Here is a 16,421-nt window from a genome sequence, read left to right as displayed (position 1 = left end):
CGAGGAGAGAGATATCGAGGAGAGAGACAGCGAAGGGAGAGACAACGAGGGGAGAGACAGCGAGGGGAGAGACAGCGAGGAGAGAGACGTCGAGGGGAGAGACAGCGAGGAGAGAGACTGCGAGGGGGCGGTGAAGATGTCTCGAGGGAGGAATCCGGCTCGGAGAGAGAGAGAGAGGAGAGGATGGACGTAGGGAAACAATGGAGCTGTGTCGGGGCCCGGGCAAGGAGGCGCCAGACGTCGGGTGGACGGGCGGGAAGGAGCGAGGAGGAGGAGGAGCGGGGAAGCAACGTGAGGTGACGTCGCTCGATGCCTTGAGGAAGGAGGGCCGAACTACATCACCGTCATCTTCATCATCACCGTCATCTTCATCATCACCATCATCTTCATCATCACCGTTATCATCATCTTCATCACCGTCATCATCATCACCGTCATCTTCATCATCATCACCATCATATTCATCTTCACCGTCATCATTATCACCACCGTCATGTTCATCATCATCACCTTCATCATCACCGTCATCATCATCACCTTCATCATCACCATCATCTTCATCATCACCATCATCATCACCACCGTCATCTTCATCATCATCACCGTCATCATCACCTTCATCATCACCATCATCTTCATCATCACCGTCATCATCACCATCATCTTCATCATCACCGTCATCATCATCATCACCACCGTCATCTTCATCATCATCACCGTCATCATCACCGTCATCATCATCACCTTCATCATCACCATCATCTTCATCATCACCGTCATCATCATCACCCTGATCACCGTCCATCGTGATCATCATCATCCTGAGCATCACCAACGTCATTACCATTAGATTTCTCATTTCCATTACCGACATCATCATCAGAATTATAAGCGTTGTGTTTTTGTTTATCGCCATGATCTTTAGCACCATCACCACCATGTCGTCTTCAACTTCTTCAGTCTCTCGTGTTTTTAATTCAGGTGGTACCCTTATTCTGGCTCACAATAGTAATACAGCGGTCACGTGTTAAAGGATAAAATATATACTCTTTGGTTCTTTCGGTGCCTACGTGCCTTTACCGAAAGAACCAAAGAGTATGGATTCCTACAGTCACGAAAGCTTCAAATCAAGATAATACATATATAAACCAGTAGATAAACCCCCCGTAAATTGTACATAATAATGTTCGCATTTAGATTGCGTCCATACTATAAGGAAACGAAAGAGCGATGATCGCGTGAGCCTCGGGGACTCCTTATTGGCAGCTTGACCTGCGGTACATCTGCGACATGCCAAGTGAGACGTTAGTCTGCCAGTAGGGGGCGATGTTGATTTTGTAATTTGCGAGTACACTATATTTTTCCCCTCCAAATTTCACAAACACATGTAATGTTAACTTAAGCAATATTGTGTCACATTTTAAAATGTGACACAATATTTTGACACATGGTATGGCTCACATTTTAAATGCGACACAAGGTATGGCTCAAGAGCAGGCACATTCATATTGGCTAAATTACGACTACAATGTATTCGTTAGCTACCGAGGTAGGAGCCGCTGGTGTTTATATGACATTATTTAATATTGTTCCACGTACGAAAATCATCCTGCTGTAAGGAATAGGATTTTACAATTTGTATTTAACAAAACAAGATTAAATTGATGGCAATTGCTTCATGGAGTGGAGCGGTGGTGCATTGACTAGCTCACTACCCTGTCAACCTAGTAATATCATTCGATTGCCGGCCACGGCTAACATTAGTGGCGAGTGATATTTGAAACCGGTCATGGGATGCTCCCCTCACCCTCCACCCTTTCACCAACCCGCAGTGACCAGTGTGGTGAAGTATGGCCAAACAAGGCATGGGAATTTAGTCATACAATTTGGTCTCGATTGCACAACATTCATCCGTGGCAAGGCGTGCATCTGTAACCGTGGGAGTCATATCTATCTGTAACCGTGGTAAGGCAAGCATCTGTAATTCTGGATGTCAAATCCATCTGTAACCGTGGCAAGGCTTGCGTCTGTAACCGTGGCAGACTTTTGTTGGGCTTGCGTCTGTAACCGTGGCGTGCGTGGGTCCGCAACCGTGGCAAGCCGTGGCAGGCCGTGGCAGGCCGTGGCAGGAGGAATTGAGGTGGCACGCTGGGTGGAAGCCTTTGCAGTCATTAAGTGTTTTCAAGCCATTACTGGGGGAGCCTCCCCGTGCCCGCGACCTCCTCACCCCGCATTTCCCCCCACGCTCCCCTACCACCCCCCCCCCCCCCCCCCCACGTAACTGCTTCCAATTAAAAGGGGATATTTTTTTAAAGGGGATATTTTTTAAAGGGGAATGTGGGGTATTTTTTTTTTCCAAACGGAAAAAAAATCGCGAGCGCGCACGTGATGAGAGCCGAGGAGCGAATGCTGCGCTTGGGACACGGGGAGGTGATGGGAGTTTCGGAGATGACATTGTAGACGTGGAGGCAATGTTTGAGGTGGGGAAATGAGATGGGGTTGGGGGAGATGAGAAGATGCTAAGGATGAGCGGGAGATGGGGAGATGTAGACATGGGAGATCGGGGAGGTGGGGGGGGGTAGGAGATGAGATGGGAGATGGGAAGGTGCTCTATGGGGACATGGGATGAGTAGGTGGGAGATGCGGGAGTTTTTAGTTGTGGAGGTGATATATGGGGGTGGGAGATGAGGAGGTGGAAGATGGGGTGAGAGACTTGTCGATTTCTTTGTATTTTAGTGGATGGAGAGGTCAAAAGTACAATTTATGGCAATTTGTCATTCCACTTCCAGAAGGCCCCTTACGCCATGTTAATCACTTCCCTTGTTTGACCATACTTCACCATGCTGGTCAGTGCACGTTTTGAAAGGAGGGCGGGTTCAGATATCACTCGCCACTGCTGATTTATTACAGAACGAAAAGATGTTATCTCACCTGCATTTGAATTTGAGTTCACTCTCTCTCTTTCAACGTTGACATTGTGCGTTTGGGCCACCAACTGTCTTTAAAAAAAACGTCGAGTGTATGGTTGCCAACTATCCCGGATTGTCCTGGAATCTATACCAAAAATTGGTATCAATCTCCGGGCGACTATTGAAAGCAATCCGGCAGAATTTTAAAAATCTATTATTTTAAGAAAATAAAACAATAGAAAATCTCCCGGAATAGCTTCGGTCAGTGTTGGCAACCCGAGTCGAGGGCCAGGAGCACAACAATGATGTGTCTGGTTTGCACACAGACGCAAATTTGCCATTCAACTTGTTACAAGAAATACATTTTCTTTTACACCGGTTTGTTTGTGCATTATTTTCGCATTTTCATGAAATGCGGTTATTTTTGCTCCGTTTTGGCATTTGCTTCAATTATTGCCCGTTATTTTATAGTTTTTTAGTCATTTTGGTGACAGGATAAGCCTCCGGCCATGTTTGCTGGAGGCCTATCCTGGTCTCTTTTTCAGTTCTCTCCTGGTCAATGAAATAAACCTGAACTGGTAGCATTTCTGTGCACATGGCCTTAGGCATGTAGTTCTTTGCTGGTGGAATTGGTGGATCGTACCGAGATAATTTGTGCGAGACCAGCCTGGAATGATGACAATTCACTCCCAATGCTGCTTTGAAGAAACTAGAGCTGGGTTGATTTATCAATTAAGTTATATCACGCCACATTGTAATCAACTGCTTTATCTAAACAAAATTTTTTTTCCTACTCTTCCACAGTGATCATACGTCCTTACACACTTTACCCCACTGCACGTGACCTGCCAGTCGACCGTGGTGAACTTTTATTTTCAGGGCTAGACAGCGGTGCGCTCTCGGGGAAAATGCAGATGACTTTTTTCTAGAACTTATTTTTGTGCTATAAGATTAGTCGAGTGATGAAACTGATAATCGGTAAACGATTCATTAATTGGATTGACCAAGAGAGTCACAGCCATAAAATATAGATGGGTGTGATGTGAGCTAAATGGATAGACATAATAAAGAATTAAAGCTTTCGTGACTGCATAAATTACTCATTGTTTTTTTCGGTAAAGTCACGTATGTAGAAATACAATAAAATTATATTAAAATAAATCACGACGTTTCGACCGCAACACAAGCGATCTTCATCAGGTGTAAAAAACAAATAGTGACAGAATTGTAAAGGTAACTTCCCCGTAGAAGTGTGTTAATAAAGAATTAAAGCTTTCATGACTGCATAAATTACTCATTGTTTTTTTCGGTAAAGTCACGCATGTAGAAACGTCGTGATTTATTTAAATATAATTTTATGGTATTTCTACACACGTGACTTTACCGAAAAAACCAATGAGTAATGGATAGACATTTCAACATTTGATATTTTGTTTGCACCAATAGAAACGGCAACTTTTTGAGAGTTGCAATGGACATTGTCTTTATAATGGAAGTTGCACAACTTAAATATAACTGGGATAAGGAGAAAACTATACTTGAAAAACACCGTCCCAATGTTCTGCTACTTGTTAACGTTTGTATTAAAACTGAAAAGCCATTCCATCATGTTTGCAAGACCGGCAAAAAAAGTTCTCCCACGTCTCTGCGGATTAAAGTAATTCCCGAATTTTATTCAGAGTAGTCGTGGTACTTGTTAAAACCCAGTCACTATTACCTCTTTCCACTATAACAACTGAGCCGTGCCAGGGTCACGCAAAAACCATTCCGGCATTTCTCAAGAGGTGCCGGGTTGTTCTTACACCGCCAAAGCTGAGCAGCGCTGCCGACAGCACACGCCAGTGAAGAAGTCGAGACACAAGTAGATTTCGTGGTGACGGCAGAGTGGTAAAGTTGGGTCCTGACTAATGTCCCACATAATGAATGTCATTAGCCCCACCTCCGGCCCTGCTTGGCCCCGAGCCTGATTCAGATGTCTCGTGAGGCCAACGTACAGCAGTTTATACCCCAATTTACGTCAGGGATGCGGTTCTAAAAGATGCGACAAATATCAAAATGGCGTAAATCAAAGAAATTTTTCCAAATCACCATACTGTACATAAAAATATTATATTGTGCTTTAAGCGCGACGCAAAGCAGTTCGTGTACAGGGTAGGTGGAGGTGAAGGCTGAAGCGACGGACACAAGAAAGGACGGGATGATGCTGTCAGTAACAAGTGTGGGTTAAGGCGACGAAAATCAGATAGTGGTGTTAATAATACAACAATGTATTTGTGAAACGATGTAAAAGGGAGAGATGTAAATCGAGGTATTACTGTACCACCATTTGGTCCTGGCCGTGGTACATTATATAGGCAGTGGAAAACCACCGTACCACGAGGGCCCTGGACTGGTGGGGCTCGGATGTGCCAGTGGAAGTCAAGTATTCGTTTCCCAAACAGAACATTGGTGTAAATAATCCCTCTTGAAACACTCTGTAGGTTGAAAAAATGCTTTTATTGCACCAAAACATGAAACATATTGCAAACAAAAATCAAAGATATTGCATTAAAGTGTAACACCAAGAAACGTTATCAATATATTAATGGATGATTGGCAATTACTTACCCAGGAAAGTCTCAGCGAATCTCAAATCTCTTTGCAGGAGGGGCCCGGGTATTGGAAATTTTGGCCAGTTTCATTCATGAGTGTGTTGCTTTGTCTCAAAACTGCAAAACCCCCTAATTATATGAACTTTCACGAATCGATTCAAGCCTAAAATGTTTAACATGTAGCACGTCACTGGCTGTTGCGGTGATACGAAGCCCTCCGTCAATCTACTGCTGGATGACGGCCTCCCAACACCGCACCAGTAAAGGGAGTATTTGATCGCACTGGTAGGTGCTGGTTGGTGGTGGTGGTGGTGGTACCCATGACTGGCCTCGGATATCACTCGCCACCGATGTCTCCCGTGGCCAGAAACCAGAGCGCAGTGTGCTACCCATTTTGCCACCGCTCCACCCCAACGCATCATGACATCCAACGTTGGATGGTCATTCGGGGCCAGTGTGTCCTGGCCCGACGAGAGGAAAAAAAGACGAAATGACCAAATTATACTTACCTGCACATTTCTAAGTTTATAAACAGCACATTACGTAAGCCGCACAAGCGGGTCTGTGTTTCTGTCGCTTACGAATAAACGGGCCACACGTGGTAATCGGCCCAGAGCCTCCTGCTCCAGGCCTCCAGGAACCTCTGGGCAGGAAAGGCCATTAAAGGAAGGGCTACCCACCCCCCTCCTCCTACCCCCTCCACCCCCCCTGCCCCATCCCCACCCCCCATCCCGCACAGGGCAGCGAGGCCGGAGTCAGAGGGAAGCAGCGCTCGACGGCAAAACAGAGCTCGGGCCGTGAGACGAAGCGCCATCGTGCGTTGGTCCAGGCCAGTTCCGTGCGGAGTCCATCCCGGGTTGTGGAGAGCATCCACGGCGGAGCTGCTGGGTAATGGAAGAGGGGGGGAAAAGGAGGCATTTGATAAATGTTCTACCAGTGAAATAATACTGTGGGTGCTGCCGTGGTGAAGCAGTCGGCGCACTGGACTTGCAATCCAGAGGGCCGTCGGTTCGATTCCATCTCTCGGCACAGCAGTTGAAATCACCCCCACCCCTCGCCCCGGTGTAAACAGGTGCACAGCGTAGCCAGGGGAGCGGCACGTCGTGGTTTGGTAGGGTGTGGGTACTGCCACCCCTTCCAATGTACGTGTGTTGAACTTCCGCCGCCAGTGACGTGAGCAAGCAATTGCAGCGCTGCGCCTTTACCTGTTCAGTATTACTGCATCCAAGTTAGTTTTTTTTCTAAGAAAGAACCAAACCACAACGTAATACACAGATCACCATTGCAATGTTATAGTCCATAGTAAAAGTCTATCATTTGGCATACAAAGAATTATAATGGTGTAACTATGCACCTGACTGGCGATTTTATTGTCACACATGGGGGGTGGGGGGAGAGGTCATGTGAACATACGACATATATACAAATACAAACATCAATTCCATATACGTAGCCATCGTGAGCCTAAGATGCATCAATGCATTATTACTCTTCCCCTATGGCAAACGTTCCATTTTCTCCGATTTGTCTCCAAAAATATACCAGGCAGTCTCAATAACATCACGAGTAGGGGGGGGAAATCGCCCAGGAAATTCATTTGCAGTAAAACTCACCACAATGTGAACCCAGTCCGATGTACCAAGACATTTCGGAGAATAATAATTATATTGATTTACTCAAGTCCGAGCCTTGCCGAATCTTAGGACTCTTTCAGCAGGGTCCTCTTTCATTCAGATCTTTTGCTCATGTTCGGAACAACCAGAGAAATCCCACGGCCGCATGTGCGAGGTGATAGCCCATCAAGGCCCCACGCACAAACACATTCAAGAATCTGTCGCTGCACTCCTGTGTGCAGAGTATTTTCCCAGTCGCGCCACACGTCTCTCTCGTTGTGTTTCCCGGTCACCCCCCCCCCACTCCCATGCCTTCAAACTAAACCGGAAATATTACACGTGACACTGACATCGATGCCCCCCCCCCCCAAAAAAAAAAAACATGGGGCCCGGGGCGATCGCCCCGATTCGCCAAACCCTCGGGGCAACTCCGCGTGCCGCGCGTTGCTGGGCACGTCTGCCGTTTCAGATCAACGCGCCGACAGATTCTTCGGGAAGCGACCTGAAGCTCCCAGCACGGCGGAAACGTAGCGGCTTGCGCTCACACACACAAACGGCGCACGATACGCGAGGTACGACCCCCTCCACCGCACGGGAGAGAGCTACCCACAGTGGCACCGGATCCATCTGCCGGGCGCCTCGCTTCCCCCTAGACTGTGGTGGACTGTGGACCGCACGAGCCGGAGCCACCGCCGCCGCCGCCGCCGCCGTCGTAGCAGCGAGCGCCACCGTCGGTTGTTTTTTTTTTAACTCAACGCGGGCCAGATACAAAGCGCCCATCACCGAACAGAGGGGGCGCACGGAGGAGGAAACAAAAGCTCCGCGAACAGCATCCCGAGTTTGGCGCAACAGGGCCCAGTGTAAGGGGGTCAAACTGGACTCGCTGCCCCGGACCCAGGTGGGGGACCACCAGCGGGGACGTGAAGGTTTATACAGGGACAGGGAAAAGGGGTAAGGGGGGGGGGGAGATAGGGACAGGGGGAGAAGGGAAGGGCATCAGCCCACCCGCCCGTCACAGTTATTGAGAGCGCTGCTTCATTGCACTCCGAGCTTCCCTCTTGTAAAAAAAAAAAGAAGAAAATATGGCATAAGCCCACGATTGTGCGCCACCGGCATATCCCCCACGCTTCCGTGTGTGTGGAGGGGGGGGGGGGGGCAGTGGAAACAGCGGTGCTGCACTAAACGCACGTTTCATAGAAACAAAATGCCAAGAGCGCAGTCACACAAAAGTTCAAATACACTCCTGTACACGCACAACACTGTTTTTAATCCGCTGCTAGATGAGGGGTAGGGTAGGGGGGGCGGACGGGTCGGGCCAAGGAAATGGTGCAGAACCTCACTTTTTTTTTAAATTAATTATGACATGTTGACCCTGTGACAATCTTATAGGAGAGCAATGTCCATATTATTTACCCAAGGAAAGCCTCACCGAGTCTCAATACTTTTTCAGGAGAGCGCTGCATTTGGGATGTTGGGACAGATAGCTTGTCTGTGTCCACTGCACAGTTCGTAATTTGTTTCCACTTGACATGGGAGGTACTTAAAAAAAACCAGCAAGCACACGCGCAAGAGGACAGCACTGGACGTCCCCACACAGATGGATTCAGGAATCCATTTTCTCTACTGCCGTGTCCTGGCCACCTCGCGGAGAGGAAGCGATGGAAGCATGATGAGGAGGGCAGTAGCGCATAACGCTCGTGGCGAGGACCACGTCAGAAGACCGCCCAACCTGCCTCCGCGAGACCGCGTGCGATAGTAATATACACGCCGCGTGGACACCGAAAACAACACTGGCTTTATTTACTCTTACGTATGGGTACGATTGGCGGCAACAAGCCTTGTTAGAGACGAGAGCTCATCCCTTGTTCGGTTCAAATCCTGCTCGGTTCAAATCCTGCACTCCGAGGCATTCTAGGATGGATCAACGAAAAACGATAAAATCCGGACGTTCGTAAAAAAAAAAAAAATACCCGCGCATAAATAAAACCTGTGTGCGAGGCAGTCGAACCCAACGGGCTTTTTATTGTTGTTGTTGAGCGGTCACTTTTCTTTTTAAGAGGAGCATTTTTCCATACAAAAAGAAAAAAATACAAAAGGATACCTTCCAATAGTTTTGGAGGGCAAAGGTTAGCTGCCCGGGTTTGTGACCCGGGCACATCAAAGGCTCCCAGGAGCCGAGCGGAGCGACTCGGACAGAGCGGGAGAGGCACGGACGAGGGGGAAGCGAGACGCGAGGGAGGCACGACGGAACACCGGACACGAGAGAGAAACGAGGGAGACACCGCACGACGGAGACGCGCAAGCCACCACGGGGGGGGGGGGGGGGGGGGGACGGCTCAAGCTGCGCCACGGTCACCGTGGCACGCGGGCGCTAATCTGGTACTAGATTCCAAAATGGCCGTGCTAAACCACCGCAGCAATCGAGAGCTCAACCAACGTCCACCCCTACGACCTCACCCCGCCCGCCCGCCCGCCCGCCCGCCCTTGCATCCCCGAGCATCCGGCACCCAAAGTGTCGGTGGCGGCGACGGCATCATCAGCATCATCAGCATCTCTGGGGCCCCCCACCCTCTCACACCCGACCCCATTGCCCCGCCTCTGTTCCCCACCGGGTTCCCACACAATCCAGCATTCCGCTCCTGTGAACTTTCGCACACAAGTATCCCGGGCAAGGGGATTACGGGATTAGTGCCGCATCCCGCACGCTAATGGACCGACGGCTGGAATGTGGTGGCTGTGGGGAGGAGGGGGGGCTGTGGATTGGGGGGGGGGGGCAGGGCCTGGGGGGGGGGGCACGGCTTCCTGCTCCGTACGTGCATTGGCCCCGATGCCCTCCCGCTTCCCGGTCTTTAATTGTGGCGGAAAAAAGCATTTCTTTCCCAACGGATATTTCCAAACGCTGCTGCCGCTGTTGTAGCTTTCCGCCCTGGTCAACTTCCTGCACCCGTGCCGATTCCATCCCGAAGACATTAGTCCTTTAATTGAATCACCCCGGAATGTGTTCGGCATAAGGTGGTCACAGGAAGCGCTAAAAATAATATATTTGGGTGCGTAGTTTTTTTTTCCCTCTCCACCCGCCCCCGACCCCAAGTTTATTTGCAATCATGCTATTGGCATTGTGTCACCCCCCATGAATAATCCATGCCAGAGCTCCCGTAAGAGCAGTGCATCATCATCCCATGTGTTAAAGAATGGTCCGTGGAAGGATATACCGTAGATATAGTTCTGAGACCCCCCTTCAAGAGGGGTTATTTTTTAATCCACACGAGCAGCACACTTTCCCAGGTGCCCTGCTACAGATAAAATGTGGTCGAGTCTCTGGTGGCACTCAAACCAAATATGTTTATGCTTTAAATCTAGAATTGTAAATTAGGCAAATTAAGGTAATAAAAACATTCTTTTGCGGTTAACTTTTTTGCGTGTGCCAATTATTTGTAGGCACTTAACTATCCTCTAGTTTTCCTTTCCCGATTCAGGATGCAGAAGCCACAGCTCGATTAAAGAACGAAATCAGCCATTTACTCCACAGTCACTCGCTCGCTGGCGATCAGTCACCTTCTCAAATGCTCCAACCACCTTTAGTCACTCCTCTCCACGAATGCCACTTATAATCGATGATCTCGCCCGTGTCTGGGACCCGATGGTTTACCTGGCCGACTGTCTGGGGTGGCAAGATGTTAACCCCCTCGCCTGGTATACAGGAGGTCGTTGCTTTGATGCCAACCCTGACGCCTGTATATTCGGAGTTTGCATCTCTCTCTCTCTTTCTCCCCGTAGTCACGTGTATTTTTCTCCGGGTCCTCCGGTTTTTCCCTCCACATTTAGAATCAACGTGCGTTTAGAGTATTTGGCTGCTATCAATTTCCACTTCATAAGCCACTTTGTTGAGCTATCAATTGTGTTCAGGTCGCTTCTGAAAAAGAGCCATATAGCTTAGTGGGCTTTACTCACGCACGCACTCACCCACCCATCCCACACGCTTCTCTTTCCGCTTCTTCCCTCACTCTGCTCGACCTCGGAAATTCCCTCTGCCATCCTTTCTTTTCCCCCAAGTTATTACAACCTTGCGCAACTCGAGAAAGGTCTCAACTTTCATCTGTTACACCTTCAATAGCGCTGGGTGTTGCTGGCCGTGTAGCCTTTTGGGGCATTTTAGCCCTGTGCTCAGCAACCGAGATGAACAAGTAGATCGAGGGCCTTCCCATGCGAAGAGCAGGAGGTGGTGGTGGAGGAGGTGGAGGAGGAGGCGGTGGAGGAGGTGGAGGAGAGACTTCAGAAGTCTTCCCCGAGGGAGATGCAGGAACGCGTCGACGATGCTGCCGAACCGAACCGATGCCCTTTTTCAACATTGCACTGCTCGCTCTGCTCACAGCGGTGCGACGTTGAAAGGGCATCGGGTCGTCCGTCGCGCTCGACGTTGGAACGACGCAAAAGCCCAGGAGAGAGGTGCGCGTGCGCGGGACAAGGACATGGCCGGGCGGTAAGCGGCGCTTACCTCCTTGCCGAAGAGGTGGTTCTCCGTTTGAGCCATGGGCATTGTTGCAGCGCATTTGAGACAGCCGGTGGGGCGTCAAGGAGCACGAACCGTCATCCTCGCCGCGGCTTTTGACCAACCGTCGAACACGAGACCGTCACTGCATTGCACACTTTCAGATGTGCTAAAATGAAAACTATTTTCTTCACGACTTATTTTTGCGTTGAAGTTTGTTGTCCTTCCCCACCCTCCTCCCCCCCCCCGCCCCGGACCTCCGATGAGCACAGATGGCTACATGCGGAAGAAGTTCCGATGAGAATAGGACCGTCAGAAAGGCGCAACAAGTTTCACAGACATAGCCGCAGTAGGGAACGCCGATTGCGATAATTTCTTCCCAACGGAGTAATCCGTAGGCAAGTAAAAAAAAAAAATTGGCAAAAATTTTAGACCGCCATGTCGACGCACATGCCATAGTCTTTTTTTATATATATATAACGTCAAGGCATCTTTAATGTTCAACGTAAAGGTGACAGTTGCGCATTTCATGGTAAATGCAACTGCAGAGTATTAACCAGGGAAGCCACTGGGGCTCGGACCGCGAACCTCTGCAACAGTGGAGCAAGGGGCTCCCTTGAACAAGGGGACTTCTGCTTCCAACGGTCTCCCCCACCTGCTCTTAAACGAAAACCACTCGACAGAAGGAAAACATGCACACGTGATGCGGAGACTCTCCGCATCACGTTCCACGTGACCCCAACGGGAATCGCTAATTGTTGAAGTTAACCCAGTGACCAGTTGGCGGTGGCGTGGCCACAGAGAACGGGATAATATTACAATCACGTGTCATCTCATTTAACGTAATACGTCATTATCAGCGGTCCTCACGACAAACCTTTCCCCTCGTCAGACCGCGAGCGACCTCCGCAGAGGAACGGCTTCCGGCGATCGCGTTGAGGACGACCCCGGGGCCGCGGGGGGACTTGCCCGGTGGCCGACCCCCACCGTCTCGGATGATCCGTCTATACGACCCCGTGCCGATCGCTAACCCTCGCACGCCCCCCCCCACCCCCACCGCCCGCTAACCATGCCGCAACTCGAGGTCCCTTTTTCACGCGAGAGGGCTTCATTGCAGCCGGGTGCCTGTACGGTTCGACCGACCCATAAAATGTGTTCACGCCCAGCACATCACGTTCAGTATACCTGTCGCCATCGACGTGGCGACTTGTCGCTTGCCGCCACCTTCAGCCATCCCTGCCCTCACAACCCCACCCGCGGTACGATGAATTATCATTGCAATTCGACTTGACCAAAAATTGGTCTCGTTCGTGTGGTGAGGTTTAGGTTTTTTTTTTCTTTTTCCCCGTATCGTGTTGTGCACTCAATCAGCCTCGGCGCAACACAAGCAACCGAGCTTGTGGATCGTTTAAAGAACGCGGATTTAACCATTTCTCACGGTGTATCGGGAGCATCGTCGTCACACGCCGACCAAAAAAGTGAGCTGCTGCGCACATTTCGTTTCACGGGAAGAGAGGGGGGGAAAGCCTTGTAAGAACTCATTTAGAGCACTGGTGCCAGGCTAGGTGCACTTTTTTTGAAGCCACAGGAAACGTGGGAAGGACTCGCTGGCACAAAGTGACAGGGACCACCACCGGACCCAGCTGCTCCGGGTTAAGTGAGATGAGTGGTTAGCGAGCACAGAAACGCACACGCGCCGAGCAGGACACTTCCTCTGGACGAGCGCCTGGGGGACATTCTCGCGATTCCTTGGCGCATCGTGGGGTAGGAGGCTGGGGCCGTGTGGCCGCACTTGGGGGGAGAGGGGCGGGGTTGGGGGGGGGTGTGCACGGCTCCGACTGGGAGAGTTTCCGCTCGCCCGGGCTCGCAATCGCGGCACAAACCGTTGCGGACTTTCGACAGCGGCGCATCGCACGTGCACACGCGCAAGCACACACACACACACACGTGCACACACGCGCAAGCACACACACACGTGCACACACACGCGTAAGCACACACACGTGCACACACGTGCACACGCGCAAACACACACACACGTGCACACACACGCGCACACACGCGCAAGCACACACACACGTGCACACACACGTGCACACACACGTGCACACACACACGTGCATACACGCGCAAGCACACGTGCACACACGTGCACACACACGCGGAAGCACACACACGTGCAAACACACACACGTGCACACACACGTGCACACACACGTGCAAACACACACACGTGCACACACACGTGCACACACACGCGCGCACGCACTGGTCGCGTTTTGTTTAATCGAGGTTTCATTCCAACGTCGAATTCATTTGCAAGTGACAAATTGTAGATTTGGAATATGCGCACCTGCCAACTTATAGTTGGCATGAGCGTTTTCTCACCTAATGACCCACAGCTTCACGTGGAAACAAATAAGCCTCACACAGAGGCGCATAGCTTACCTTAAGAGACAACGATGAACTGGAATGCTCTGACAGTGGACTTCACACCATGGGCCAAATCTTATTTTGAGACGACAAGACTTACATAGAGACTCACGGGCTCACAGAGACGCAGAGACTCGCGATGAGACCAAGCGAGAAATTCTAATGCGCTGGCAGCGGTCTCCACCAACGCTTCTCGGCCCCCCCCCCCGTGTGGGGGGCACCCCAACACCGACCCGGCACTAATTATCGATGGGTTCACCCCGCACGCAGTGTCGCCACCGGAAAACCCGGGACGGACGCTGCAGCGTCATTAACGCGGAGCCTCGTGACGCAATGTCTCGTTACCCCAATATTACCAATGTCTTGTCTGTGATGTTCGAGAGACGGAAAGAGGAACGCGTGCATTGGAAAACGCTTAGGTTAAATGGCGGTGTTGAAATGTCGACTACCTCGCCTGGTATACAGGATGTGGGTTAGAGCCCGACCCTGACGCCTGCGTATTTGGAGTTTGCGTGTCCTCGCCGTGGTCATGTGGATTTTCGTCCGGGTCCTCCGGTTTTTCCTTCCACATTTAGAAACACTGCGTTTAGGGTATTTGGCTGCTATAAATTTCCACGTGATAAGCCACTTCGCTCGTGCTGTCACTGGCCACTTGGTGTCGTACGCCTTTGGGCCTGTGCTCAGAAACTGCAATGCAAGTTTAAAAAAATATCCAAGTATTTTCTTAGTCTCTGTGATGGCAGATACAGGTAATTTGACAGATACAGGATCATCATTGATGAGTCTTGAGAGTTGATTGAATCTTTCCTGGGTAAATAAAAAGTAATGACTGTCAAAATAATTACATTTCACAGCCCTTTGTTAATCCACTGCTGGATGAAGGCCTCCCTTCGTGTCACTCACTAAGCTTGTTTGACCATACCTCACCACACTGGTCAGTGCGGGTTTCGATTTGTGAGCGATGTTTACCAAGGCCAGGAATCAAACTCAGGTCATTGGGTAGTTAGCGCAGTGCACCAACTACTGCGCCACCACTCCCCGAGCACTCACTCACTCGCTCGCATATTAAAATAAAAAATAAACCACTGTGCCACCAAACGAGGCGGCGCTAACTAACACGTAGAGTCCAACGATAATAGGTCTCCCATCAACAGTAACGGTCAGGATAGATAAAGACGAGATTTAACGTGCGTGCGTTAGCAGACCCCCGCGAGCTCGGACGAGGTGGTGGTGTCACCGCCACTCACTCCCAACCTCCTGGTGACACCGGAACATTTACTGCACCCTCTCCGATATTTGCACCGCATTTCACCATCGCCAGCCATGCCCCCCACGACGGAACCTTTCGTTGTTTGCAGTCCGCTGCTTCTCGCGGCTGGGGCCCGGTTTGCGTGTCGCCAGGAGAGACGGGCGCGAATTTCCCCGGTAGTGGAGAGGGAGGCGGGGGTGTGGGGGTGACGATGGAAAAAAATGTCGCCGCGATTGTCCGCCGATTTGCCCGTTTTCCCCACTGTAGATTGGGAGAAAACCGATTACCCCCGCCACTTCAAGCGTTCACGTGAATTGGCAGCCAACACAAGGGATTGTGGCCCAAGGAGGAAGACCGATGACGGAACGCCAGCCAAAGGAGCGAACACGCCCATGAAGCGACGATAGCCACGGAGATGGAGAGTTGAGATCAGTTCCATGGGCAGGAGCGAGACAGATTGTGCCAACGCGGGGCTGTGAGGGATGGCGACGGTGCGTGTGGGGGGGGGGGGGGGGGGGGCATTCAACCAGCGGTGGACAGACCATGGGTGACTGTGATGACGAGAATGAATTAACTTTGTCGGAATTAACGACGACACATTTCTTGGGTCCTCAATTAATCTTGATAGGTCAAATAGTTTTCAGACGCAGGAGCGACGCTAAAACCGGTTGAACATTTTCTGAATCTCTCTCCAACTTAATCTTTAAAACAATGAACGTACTACCACTTAAAAAAAATAAAAAAATGCAGCTTCGATGACGCTGGCCAACCGGCGTCACCAACCCCCGCGCTCTGCCCACCAGCGTCCACGCTCAGGGGGAAGCCCATTCATCAGCCAGCGCCTCGCCCCCCCAACGCCACCACCTGTCCCCCTCCTGCCCAGAAATGGCCGTGCTCGGCCGAGTTCCTGCGCCCGGCGCCAGGGGCCGTGCCGTGACCTTCGCCGGCGCCGCCGCCACCGCCGCCGGTGCCCATGTACGTCCCGTGCGCGTGAAGAGGAAGAAGATGCGATCCCCCCCGATTCACAGATTCCGATCCCGTGACACGGGAGGCACTCCCGCTTTGAAACACGACGCGCCAAAGATCGGGGGGGGGGGGGTGGGGTGGGGGGCACGGAGGACTGGGGAGGTTGGTGGG

At 50.9% G+C, this 16,421-nt stretch overlaps 1 long non-coding RNA gene across 2 annotated transcripts in view; it reads right to left on the bottom strand.

Moving 5' to 3' along the window:
* Window positions 1-5,386: 5,386 nt before the first annotated feature.
* Window positions 5,387-16,421, bottom strand: part of LOC116939291 (uncharacterized) — a 48,115-nt gene continuing 37,080 nt past the window's right edge. Inside the window, exon 2 of one of the 2 annotated variants that reach the window (XR_012936521.1) lies at window positions 5,387-6,384. This is a non-coding gene — a long non-coding RNA (uncharacterized LOC116939291). The remainder of the gene's footprint in view (window positions 6,385-16,421) is intronic. The other variant, XR_012936522.1, reaches the window with a different exon arrangement.

This window comes from Petromyzon marinus, chromosome 5, assembly GCF_048934315.1.
Source record: "Petromyzon marinus isolate PM22_M1 ecotype Great Lakes invasive population chromosome 5, UKy_Petmar_22M1.pri1.0, whole genome shotgun sequence".
Lineage (NCBI taxonomy): Eukaryota > Metazoa > Chordata > Hyperoartia > Petromyzontiformes > Petromyzontidae > Petromyzon > Petromyzon marinus.
The sequence above is the reverse complement of the archived record's forward strand: the minus strand, read 5'-3'. Positions and strand labels throughout refer to the sequence as shown.